Source organism: Brachyhypopomus gauderio, chromosome 19, assembly GCF_052324685.1.
Source record: "Brachyhypopomus gauderio isolate BG-103 chromosome 19, BGAUD_0.2, whole genome shotgun sequence".
In the NCBI taxonomy this organism is placed as follows: Eukaryota; Metazoa; Chordata; class Actinopteri; order Gymnotiformes; family Hypopomidae; genus Brachyhypopomus; species Brachyhypopomus gauderio.
Window position 1 is genome coordinate 4,306,914 of NC_135229.1, and position 12,344 is coordinate 4,319,257.

The 12,344-nt window shown below is 49.8% G+C and overlaps 1 pseudogene across 1 annotated transcript in view; it reads left to right on the forward strand.

Annotated features, from left to right (window-relative positions):
* LOC143483350 (E3 ubiquitin-protein ligase mib1-like) overlaps window positions 1–11,670 on the forward strand; it is a 14,260-nt pseudogene extending 2,590 nt beyond the window's left edge. The window contains exons 2-8 of the transcript XR_013122479.1: window positions 1,758–1,938; window positions 3,411–3,594; window positions 5,039–5,230; window positions 5,326–5,405; window positions 6,366–6,485; window positions 8,907–9,007; window positions 9,580–11,670. The product of XR_013122479.1 is annotated as an E3 ubiquitin-protein ligase mib1-like (transcript). The remainder of the gene's footprint in view (window positions 1–1,757; window positions 1,939–3,410; window positions 3,595–5,038; window positions 5,231–5,325; window positions 5,406–6,365; window positions 6,486–8,906; window positions 9,008–9,579) is intronic.
* Window positions 11,671–12,344: the final 674 nt, after the last annotated feature.

Genomic DNA, 12,344 nt, shown 5'->3' on the forward strand with positions numbered 1-12,344 from the left:
AAGACTGGTGAAAGATTGGTTTGATGAACATGAAAGTGAAGTTTGAACATCTCCCCATGGCCTGCACAGTCACCAAATCTAAATATTGTTGAGCCACTTTGGGGTGTTTTGGAGGAAAGAGTCAGGAAACCTTTTCCTCCACCAGCATCATGTAGTTACCTGGCCACTAGAAGAATGGATTAAAGTCCCTTTGACCACTGTACAGGACGTGTATATGTAATTCCTAAGACGAATTGGCGCTGTATTGGCTGCAAAAGGAAGCCCTACATCATACTAATAGATTATTATGGTCTAAAACCAGGTGTTTCAGTTTCATTGTCCAACCCCTGTAAATTTGACTGCTCTATAATAACTTCCAGAATGCCTTCAGAAAAAATATCTGGAAGTGTTGATATAGGGACACAATATTGTCTGATTTTGGAAGGCTGGCCTGCAAATTAGTGATGTTGGGACTGTGGTGTGTTCTCCACCAAGGTATGTTTGAAACACCTTCCTCTGATACATCATTATCATCTTCATCTTCATCTGTTTTCAAAAGAAACCATAAAGCATAAAATTACAATAGGTCATATACAACTGTCATAGCCCGCTGATGCGCGCGCGCGCACACACACACGCACACACACACACACCACACACGCACACACACACGCACACACACACGCACACACACACGCACACGCACACACACACACACACACACACACACACACACCACACACACACACATTACATACAGTATGTTCAGTATGACTGGACCATCATCATCCAAATTTTCCCCGTCACTGTCCTCATCTCACTGTCCTCACTGTCCTAAGGTTTGACCCTAACTGATGGATCATGTTCCTTACACCCATAACATGTTCTTGCATCCTTTTCCTGTGAGTAATGGTTGATAGGACAGCAAAAACAATGTTATGTAAATAACTGAGTCCCTGCACATCTCCATCCATGAACATGTCATTGTACAAACTAAAGTGGTCTAAACTGCGCAATGTTGCCCTGAGGCAACGAATGAAAAACCTAAATTTTAGAATATAGATAAAGAGAAAAAGTGTCTTTACTCAATCAAATATGCTTTTTCACATATTCATGCACATCACAGATATTTTTTAATACAAATTTAAAACATTTAAACATGTGAAAGTGATATTGATCTTACCTTTTGCTAGCAGTGTGTCCAAGCATGCTATGCTCCAAAAAAGGAGTGCTCCACCCCCAGGTGAAAGACACACCCACACCCAGACCAATGTTTATTGGTGCCAGACTTATCAGCTGATTTAAAAATGTGATGTTTTACCAAAAAAAATTTAAAGAGGCAGTGTGGGGGGAGAAATAGTGGTTTGTTGCCTGAGGGCTACACCATGCCATAGAGGGTTAAGGAAGGATAAATGCAGTGAAGTGTTCTTGGTCCTTCTCTATAGAGCTACAGCTTCAACATTAAAACTTATATATTTTAGACAATTGATCTCAGTTTTACATAAGTGTGTGATCCTAAGTTTAGGAATTTTAACGGCCTTTTGCAAGTTCATTATGCCATGTTTTGAGTAAGTTTGTGCTATTAAGATACCTTAACATTTTAATAACGTGAACAAGAGCTTTTTTTTTAAATTAATAAATCCCCAGGAGGGTATTTCTCTCTATTCTCTTAAGTGTGAATTAAATCATGAATATTATCACCTTCAAAATGGAAGATGTGTTTGAATTCACACCTCACCCGAGGCCAGCGGCTGGTTTTTAACCCGGACGTGTCCCCCCCCGTGTCCCCCCCGTGCAGCTGCTGGTGAGGGCCGAGGCCAAGCTGGACGTGCAGGACAAAGATGGAGACACGCCGCTGCACGAGGCCCTGCGCCACCACACGCTGTCGCAGCTCCGCCAGCTGCAGGACTATGCAGGACCGTCAGCAAGGTGGAGCCCTGGGAGCCGTCCAAGAACACGGTAGGGGGGGCGGGGTCTCGTCTGACCGCGTGCTGCGCGTCTCGTTCCGTTTGAGCCGTGATTAAAGATCTTCTCTGCTGTATCGGAGGGGCGGGGCAGCATTCGTTGTCACCTGTAGCTTCCCGGGGGGGGAAATCTGAATGGGAATGGAAGAGAGGAGTAGAATGTGGGAGGAGCCAGGATGCGGGGGAGGGGAAAGTGTCGTAACTGCCGTGTCGTAACGCACCGGGCTAACGGTGACTGACGCTGCCCCGGGTGACAGAGCCGCATCTCTTCTTCATTAGTAACCCGTCTGAACAGTCACAGGGCCACTCGGCTGGGGGTCCGGCAAAAAAAACAGGGGGTGGCACTATTTTTCTGCCGTCTTGTCTGGAGGACGTTGGCGAGAATCCCGAAGACGAGCAGCGAGCCGCCCACCCGCCGAATGAGCACCAGTGGCGGCCGCCGGGGAGGCGTGGCCCGATAGCCAGGCGCGCCCGCCCCAGCGCAGAGACGAGTGCCTAATTGAAATCACCCCCCTGTGCTTTCCTTCACCAATCTGGCAACCCAACAGAGGGCGTGCGAATTACCCCGGCCCCAGCGACTCCGTTGCGGCGACGGTGTGTGGGGGCGGGCGAGGCCAGACGGTGCCAGCAACAGAAACGAGAGGGTTCGGCGCCGACCCAAACGGGTCAGCCAGGACACGTACGCTAACCTCGTCTCGTTTCTGAACTTTATTTTTTCATATAGCAAAACCGGCGACCCTGCGGGAAAAGTGCAGCGTCTGTGCAGCGTGGCTGATGTGATATTGGCCATGAACACCTGCTGAAGGGAGCCGGCGGTCTCTGAACATAATGAGACGTGTACCGTGACCAGTAGGGGCAGGACACCGGCGCTCAAATGATCCAGCGATTCTGGGACCAGCATCAGTTTTAGTCAAACCCGCTGATTACAGGAACATCTGCTGACTCTTGTTTGAATGCGTTCCGCTTAAAGGTTTTAGATAAATATAAAATTAGAGTTTATTGGTGGCTGTATTTCAGCCCCACGGTGCCTCCGGAATTGGGTGGGTCAGTGTTGGGGGGGGGGTGTGAGGAGCCGATCACTGATGTGGTGAACGTTGAGTTTTAACTTCACCATCCATGACCAAATTCCTGGCATAGTTGTGAGCAGCGGGTATTAACCTGCACGTGAGCTGTGTCTGATTCAGCTGCTCCATGCCAGTAATAGCAGTGAGCCGTTATATTTTGGCTGCTTTAATACACAAGCCTCGTGTTGCTGTGGTCCCAGTAAAGGACCTGCTACTGTTTTGCTGGCTGGCTATCAGGACTGTGCGTTTGTCCCGTTGCATTTCTGGATGTGCTTTGAGCAGGTGGACTCCAGTTAACATTGTAAACTGCACCATGGTGATCTAGCCAATCAACTGTTAATGTGGGGGAATATGCCCTGCCCACTGGCCAAACTGACAGCACTGCCACCCTGTCTGTGTGCAGCTCATCATGGGGCTGGGCACGCAAGGGGCGGAGAAGAAGAGCGCCGCCTCCATCGCCTGCTTCCTGGCCGCCAACGGCGCCGACCTCACCGTGCGCAACAAGAAGGGCCAGTCCTCCCGCTCGACCTTTGCCCCGACCCCAGCCTCTGCAAGGCCCTGGCCAAGTGTCATAAAGAGAAGACCAGGTGGGTACGGCCCGGCCCGGACGCAGCAGGGGGCCAACGGGGACTCTCTTGCCTGTGGCGCTCTCTCTCCTCTCTCTCTACCTCTACCTCTCTCTCTCTACCTCTCTCTCTCTCTCTACCTCTCTCTCTCTACCTCTCTCTCTCTACCCCCTCTCTCTCTCTACCCCTCTCTCTCTCTACCCCCTCTCTCTACCTCTCTCTCTCTACCTCTCTCTCTCTACCTCTCTCTCTCTCTCTCTCTCTCTCTCTCTCTCTCTCTACCTCTACCTCTCTCTCTCTACCTCCCTCTCTCTCTACCTCTCTAACCCCTCTCTCTACCCCTCTTTCTACCTCTCTACCCCTCTCTCTCTCTCTCTCTCTATCTACCCCTCTCTCTACCCCTCTCTCTCTCTCTCTCTACCTCTCTCTACCTCTCTCTCTCTACCTCTCTACCTCTCTCTCTACCCCTCTCTCTCTACCCCTCTCTCTCTCTCTCTACCTCTACCTCTACCTCTCTCTCTACCCTCTACCTCTCAATTCAATTCAATTTCAATTCAATATAGCTTTATTAGCATGACTGTAAGGTACAGTGTTGCCAAAGCATTAAAAAAAAACAACAATAACAATGATAATAATATTGACAAATAACAATAACAACAACAATAATAATAATATTAATAATACTAATATATGATAACATTTAGGAAAAGTTTATCATTATAATTATTTACATTCTGAAACTGAAGGGGGGGGGGGGGGGGGTCGTTTCCCACTGTCTCTCAGGCTGTGACATGTAGATACATATTTTGCAGCGAGGGGGGGCGCTGTGTCCCCCTCCTAGGATGATTTTTAGTTGTTCAATTTGTGTTAGTGTTTGGAAGTTTGGGATTTTCTTTTTGAATTTGTGTATGTAAATTTCACGTGTTGGCCTGAATTTTTCACATTTTAGAAGAAAGTGCATCTCTGTCTCTACCTCTCTCTCTACCTCTCTCTCTCTCTACCTTTCTCTCTCTCTACCCCTCTCTCTACCTCTCTCTCTCTCTCTCTCTCTCTCTCTCTCTCTCTCTCTCTCTCTCTCTCTACCTCTCTCTCTCTACCTCTCTACCCCTCTCTCTCTACCTCTCTCTCTCTCTCTCTCTCTCTCTCTCTCTCTCTCTACCTCTACCTCTCTCTCTACCTCTACCTCTATCTCTACCTCTACCTCTCCCTCTACCTCTCTCTCTACCTCTCTCTCTACCTCTTTCAATTCGATAAGCTTTATTGGCATGACCATATTCAGTTACAGTATTGCCAAAGCAGTGTTATCATTCAACATGAATAACTCATTGAAAAATATGAACAATTCTAATTATCTAATAATTCTAATAATCTCTCTCTCTCTCTCTCTCTCTCTCTCTCACTCTCTCTCTCTCTCTCTCTCTCTCTCTCTCTTCATCCATCTTTTCTTCATCCCCCCCCTCTCCAGTGGGCAGGTGGGCTCCCGCAGCCCCTCTCTGAACAGCTCCAGCGAGGCTCTGGAGGAGTGCATGGTGTGCTCGGACATGAAGCGCGACACGCTCTTCGGCCCCTGCGGTCACATCGCCACCTGCTCGCTCTGCTCGCCGCGCGTCAAGAAGTGCCTCATCTGCAAGGAGCAGGTCCAGTCCAGGACCAAGGTGCACTCCCCCTCTCCGCACACGCACTCCCCCCGCCCCGCACGCCTGGCGTGTAACGGTAACCCCTCCCCCTCTCTCTCTGCCCCTCCCCCTGCAGATCGAGGATGTGCGTGGTGTGTTCCGACAAGAAGGCGGCCGTGCTCTTCCAGCCCTGCGGCCACATGTGCGCATGCGAAAGTAAGTCCCGCCTCATCCTCCTGCCCCTCCGGGCCCCTCCCCCTGCTCCTCCAGGCCCCTCCCCCTGCCCCGCCTCCGTCCCTCCCAGTCCTTTCGGGGTGACGGGCCGTCGGTGTACCCCAGCCCCGCACTCGTCAGTGTCTGGCGAGTCCTTCGTCAGACTGGACCCTGTGCAGGGAGAGAGCACTTCTAATGGGATTCTGAGGCCTGTCTGGACTCTTGACATTCTGGACATGCAATACTGCCATTACATTGCTGTAAATTGTAATTATGATGGTCCTGACGGCACACTAAAGTTTGATACGTGGTTAAATTTAGCTTGTGTTGCATAAACAAATTCTGCATATTTTATTTCCAACACCGACAGAACAATCATCTGGACTGCGTTTAGCATGCAAAACTGATTTGTTAGTTCTTCTGCGTACGACAGCCTTCCGTGATATCGGCCCCACAGAGGACATTATTGCATCAACAGTCAACAAATGATGCATTGTGGACCGTGATTGGGAGACGGGGTCCTCCCCACGCCAAGCCCGCCCTCCAGAATACCTACGAGAGCTTCGGATTGGCCGGCTCTGCTTAACTGCTTCCAAGTCCGTCACTCATTAGTACGCTTGAATCCTCCTCTCGTACGTCCAGCCGTTCTGCTGGCGTCTTTTTAGTGGTCTTCTCCTGTGGCATTGGCACCCCCTGCATTTCTGTACAGTTTGTTCCTTCTGCACAAGAGCCCTGGATGGGAATGGGGGGGAGGGGGGTGTAGGTGGATATGGGTGGTGTAGTTGGCATGGGCCCCCGCGCTCCGCTTTCTTGGCCCTACGGCTTTGTGACCTCTGACACTCCCGAGTGGAGCTCATTGTTGGCCTGCTAAGGAGAAAGCAGCCCCCCCCCCCCTTCACCATACTTATATGTGTGTGTGTGTGTGTGTGTGTGTGTGTGTGTGTGTGTGTGTGTGTCCTGCAGATTGCGCCAGCCTGATGAAGAAGTGTGTCCAGTGTCGGGCGGTGGTGGAACGCCGCACTCCTTTCGTGCTCTGCTGCGGAGGGAAAGGTATGGAGGATGCCCCTGATGATGAGGACCTTAGTGAGTGAACTTCCACAAGTTTCCCTTTGTTTGCTTTCACTCTCTCTCTCTCTCTCTCTCTCTCTCTCCTTTTGTTCTACGCTTTTCCCATGAGTCATGTTTACATTGGCTTCACACGCTGATTTGTTGTCCGTCTTGCTGCTGTTGCTCAAGTTTCTCCCATTTGTGACTAATACAAGTCGTCCCCCCCCCCCCCCCCCCCCACCCCTTAAATTACTCATTCACCTGACCCCGCCCGCCCCAGCATGGACTCTCCAGCATTCAAGCCTTTCCTGCCAGTTTTTTTGATTGTCGCCCCTAAACCGAAGCAGAATAAGCGTGCGCGTCGGTCCTCGCCATGGGCAGTTCCAGTCAGAAAATGCCCGAGGGTTTCGTATAATGTTACTTCAGCAGAAACGATGAGAAGAAATTTGGGGAAAGTGTTTTAGGGATGCACACATGTAGACAGGCATCAGGCGGACAATGGTGCGCCCCTACTGAGGCGGACAATGGTACGCCCCGACTGTGTACGCCGTGTTTGGATTTCATCATGCTTTTGTCTTGAGTTTGCTTTCACCGTCATCCATCATTAAAACACTCCTGGTCTCTGCTCTTTATGTTGGTTTAGTTTGAGTTCAAAGGGACACTGGTGCAAGTTCACTTATACAGCATTTATTTTTGGAGGGATCTGTTTCTTTGTAACCACGCTTAGATGTCAGATAGAGCCCCTAATGACCACACACACACACACACACAGTCCAGTCAACAGAGGAATGCAGCTTCCACTGCTTATCTCTCCCCCTCCTCCCTGCGCCTGGGTTCTGTTTGTCATAAGGGGTCACTTGTAGCTTAAAGCCCCATGAAATGACATCCACACTCACAGGAACCGTTCTCTCCTCTGCCGCGACCCCGTCCAGCACGCCCTCTTATCCTCAAAGGCTCGCCTTGCCCCCCCCCCCCTCCCCCCGGGATCGCAGCTCCGAAGGCCAAATGTCGCCTTAGATGGGGATTCCACCGCTCGCCGAGCGTCCGTGTTCGCCCCCTGCGGGTGGGCCGTCGCCGTTAGCGCCGACCCCCTCCAACTACACCAATGCGCATGGCCTCCACGTTTGAGGGTCTTGAAGGCCTGCAAGTGGATGAGATTAGCCCAGGAACCCATGAAAAGGCTCCTGAGAGCGGGAAAAGAGACTCGGGGAATAGAACTCCTCGTCACTGCCTGTTGCCAGAAGCTTCAGGTTCTGCTCTGAAGAAACATGGTTCTCTCTTTAAACCCATGTTGTTAATAATCCGTATTTGGCACGTTTTGCTCGGCAGGAAAAAAAAAACGGCCTTGAACCATTGGTTCTGGTGTTAGCTGTTATTAGCACGGAGCAGAGAAGCACTCTTCTTTAGTTCAGAGCATGCTTACTGAGCTCTGCGCTTAAATGGAGCGTTTGGTATAAACTCATTAAGGGAGTCTCTGTTGATGAGCCCCGTGGAATGTTTTTTGTTGGATTTTTCTTCTTTGCGGTTCACTAATGACTTTTAACCTCTGAACTCTTCCCTTGCTCTTTTTGACTTCCTGCTGCTACTTTTCCCCGAGCAATTTATGTAGTTATTTTTCCCCCTCTTCACACCGGTTTCCGCTGACTTGCAGCAGCCATTCCCCTCCACCCTCTTCCTGTGTTAGCCCCGCCCCTGAGATCACAGCGGGCGAAGCAGGATCCGCCCTCGCATATTTAACACCTGGTCACCTTAACCCGCCTTTCTCTTTTCCCGCCTTTTTGCCTCCCACTAACGAGCACCTCCTGGAACTACGCTGTAGGCCAGGTCAGGTGGGCCCCAGGGTGAGGCACGCCGTGCGTTACATAACACTGTTACTGGTTGCTTCTCAGCAGGGGGCTCAAACTCAATGGCAGGGGGGCCGCAGGACCTTCTCCAGCCCAACAATCTGGCACTGAGTTGGTGTAAGTATTCCATCCCCCCCCCCACACCTTGGTTCTGTTCCTCCCAGAATCACCCCCCACTCCCCCAACCTGGCCCGTCTGGCCCCAGAACCTCCACACTTGGTCGCTGTAGGTGAGCGACTCGGTGACTCGGTTGGGGTCATGCAGGTGTTGGTCGGTCACATTGGTGTTTGAGTGAGGGTTATGAAGGTGTACGGCTCTCTTGCTGCCCATGCTGTGCGTGAACTTTAGCCTTAGGTGGCATTTAAACCATACCACTCTACGAATTTAAGCCATACTGAATGAAGACCACTGTCTTCATTGTGACTGCAGTAATCATGTTCACTTCAGATGGGTTTCAAAAGTCCCTCCCACAGCCCCACCCCCACCCCTTGGTCAGGGTACTTCTTGAAGCCCATTGGTTAAGAAGTTGCCTGCTGACGGCAGATGGTGTCTCCTACCAGCAGGTGGCGCCGGTACTGTCGCGCTCAGCGCCTCTCCGTCTTTTGCTTTGCAGCCAGCGGAAACATCCCAGCCCTGCAGAGAGATAAGGACAACACGAACGTCAACGCAGACGTGCAGAAACTCCAGCAGCAGCTGCAGGACATCAAGGAGCAGGTACGTCGGGACCGGTGGCATTCGGGACAGGACAAAACGGCCGACGTCGTGACTCATTTATTTCGACTTGCAGGCTGGCTGACTGTTTCTTAAAGGGGGGCTAGCTTTTCCTCGTTTAAAAGTCCTGTAATGGTTATCTTTCGTGCCGGCGGTAAATTGGATGTGTCGGCTGTTTGTAGAGCAGGATTGAACCTTCTGTATTTAGGTGTATATGAGGAGATGTGAAGAGTCCTAAGACTCCACCATGGAAACTGGCCTGTAGGTGGACCGTGGTTTCCATTTGTAGGGCCACTTTTGTTGACATGTTGCTTTTGCGTGGCCCAAAGGATTATGGGTTTCTACAAAGTGAAGTGTAGTTCAATGACCGGCATGAGACGGGATTGCCAACAGCACTTTATCGTCCAGGTTCTCCAAAGCATGGGCAGAGAGCGCCAAAGAACCTGTCCTGAACTTGTCCCCAGTGACGATTTGACGCAGTTTAGCAACTCGTGCCTAGACCATCGCGTTTTTATTGCTGAGCCGAACTCTAAACCGGGGAGGTGTCCGTTAACCGCTCGCTTGTCTCCGCTCAGACCATGTGCCCCGTCTGTCTGGACCGGCTGAAGAACATGATCTTCATGTGCGGCCACGGAACCTGCCAGCTCTGCGGCGACCGCATGAGCGAGTGTCCCATCTGCCGCAAGGCCATCGAGCGGCGGATCCTGCTCTACTAGAGCCCCAGGCTTCGGCTCGGGCCTCCATCAGCTCCTCCACCACCACCTCGCTCGCCCCCACCGGCGCCGGCACCCCACCACGTCCGCAATGCTTCTGTGGCTCTTGCTCCGAGCCAAGAGTCATCAGTGTTACGTCACTAACCTTTCACCCTTGTCCTCGTACCCAAACCGAACTCGTGTTCGACGCCTCAGAGTTTATTTTCTCTTGCTCAGCAGAAAATTAGCTTGTGTTGGAGGGTTTTAGTTGTTTGCTAGTTTGTTTGTTTTTTATGTGGCAACTCACTACATGAACACCTTTTCTTTTGCGTTCTGCGATATTGCCCTGGGATTTTGCCTTTACCAAAACTATCTGGACCCGTTACAGAGAGTATACAAAGTCCTGCTTTGTCAGTCTGGGGACGACGTCGACACGGCCAGGACCAGTTCAGACTGAGGGGGTCGTTTTGTTCTGGCATACGTTGTCTGTTCCCAGCCTCTGTTGGAGATGATTAGCACCACCCCCCTGCCACGCCCAGATGGGTTGTGGTCACCGGCTGGACATCTGCAAGCTTCCAGAAACTTCCGTCATTATGATGTATTGTGCTGATGTCACTTCCTAAAAAACACGTTTGTATCCTCAACATCAGCGTGAGTGCTGAAGGTCAGTCACTTGTCACGATGAAGGTATTGTTAAAACATTTGAACACTAAAACCTGTCACTTCCTCCTTGTTAAAACTGCCTGAAACCCATTTGTAATTTGAGGTCTCTACATTTCAACTGAAAACTCTTCCTTTTTTTTCTTTCTTTCTAAGCCATGATTTAGAAATGCATAAATATTGCAACACTGGTTTTCATTCATCAAGGTACTGGCATATCAATGGCTACTCTACATGCCGCTTACACTACAGTATACACACGGAGTATTATCGTCCCAGTCAATGGCGGTACCGCGTCTGTAAGCTCAAGGCGGGAGGATGCGACTTCCTGTAAAACGAAGCCCCGCTGTCTGAAAGCAGCTGACAGGAGTTTGCAGTCGAGTTCTGCTTCAGTTCTGCTGTATGTTTGATGCTGTATCGCCAGGAAAGGCTCTGCTAATAACCATCGATCTTGTGGTGTTCCAGAAATATTAAAATAGTGTGATATTTTCTTGGGGATAAGGTGCTGTATAAAATTTTTTACTACGTATTATTTTGGGGGTGGGGGCTGGATTATTATTATTTCATTTTCATTTTTTTGGAATGAGAGAGAGAGAGTACAAATGTAATATAAAATACTGAAAAGCGGCCCATGGAAAAGCAAGCGTAAATTTTCTATGGTTCCCAGCGTGTAGGGAACTACGTTTTTCTGGTAGCTTTTTATTTTTGCTCAGAAGTCATAATGTCACATTTGTGTCAGTCAAAAGAAAGCAAGTGTGCTGTAGCCCGAGGGGACCGTCTTCACCCGCGGTGCAGGTCAGCACAAACCTTTCTGGTTCTGGGTCCTCTCGACCAACAGTGTTTAACCATGCAGAAGTCTTAAGCGAGTTGGTCTAGCACACACGGTTTTATATATATATATATATATGAGACTGTGTAGTATGTGTGTGTGTGTGTGTATATGTGTATATATATATATACTACACACACACAGCGCAAATCTATGTATGCAGGATAAAGTAGCTTCATACTTTTGCCTTTTTAAGGGTTTGTTTCATTTTCAGTGACAATGTTAACACTCGCTGCTTAGACGCACTAATGTCCTTTAATGGTAGTATTGTGTTGTACCATGGTTACTGAGGCCTGTTTTTCTACTTTCTTTTCAATACATAAAAACTCTTCAGGTTTACGGCTGTCAGGACCTTTTTCTTTTTTTGCCATGTATGTTTGATGTTCGCAGTCCGACATTGATCGTGAAATAAAAGTGATCACGCAGTGTTGCATAGTGCTTTTAAAAGAACTGCATTGCTTAATAAACACCTAGTGAAACGGTGATTTGTTGAGCTGTGAATTCACAAGGCAGATCAGGTTTATATTGTGCCGAAAGACGTGAACCGTATTACGTCTGTTCTGTTGTCTTAATTCGGGCTTCCTCCTGAACTTCTTGGCCGTCGATAATTAATCAATCGATTTTCCACTTGCCTGTTAAGTGGTGCTCCTTTGGTGTTTTGATGGGTGTCGCTCGTTGTCTGAGCACAGCGTATTGTGGTCAGAACAAAAGAACTTGCCTGGAGAAAAATAACAGGAAAAGACTGATTCAACAGCTGCTCAGCCTTGGGAGGGTCATTAACCCAAGTGTTTACGTTATGTTCAAGAGACTTTTTCGGAGTCTCCCAGAGGAGATTAATCAGGCTCGCGCCTCCTCGTCCCCTAGAGTCTGCAGATCCTCCCAGCTGACCAACCTGGAGGAGGCGCCATGCAGCAGGCATGATTTGCAGCTCCTGGAAATTCATGCTGGGTTTTGTTTTACACCTCGAACGCTTCCGATCTGAAAAGTGCAGTTTGCAAGCGCTCTACGAGAAAAGAGAGGGAGGGGTGGGAGAGGGGGCTGGCGTAGCAGCGGTAGAAAGCCGCAGCTTGCCCGGACTCGGATCGGCGGGATCTGATCTGTGTTATGGGGCACAGATTCCCCACGCACACCCAGCCCGCCACCACCAGGGGGGGTTTGT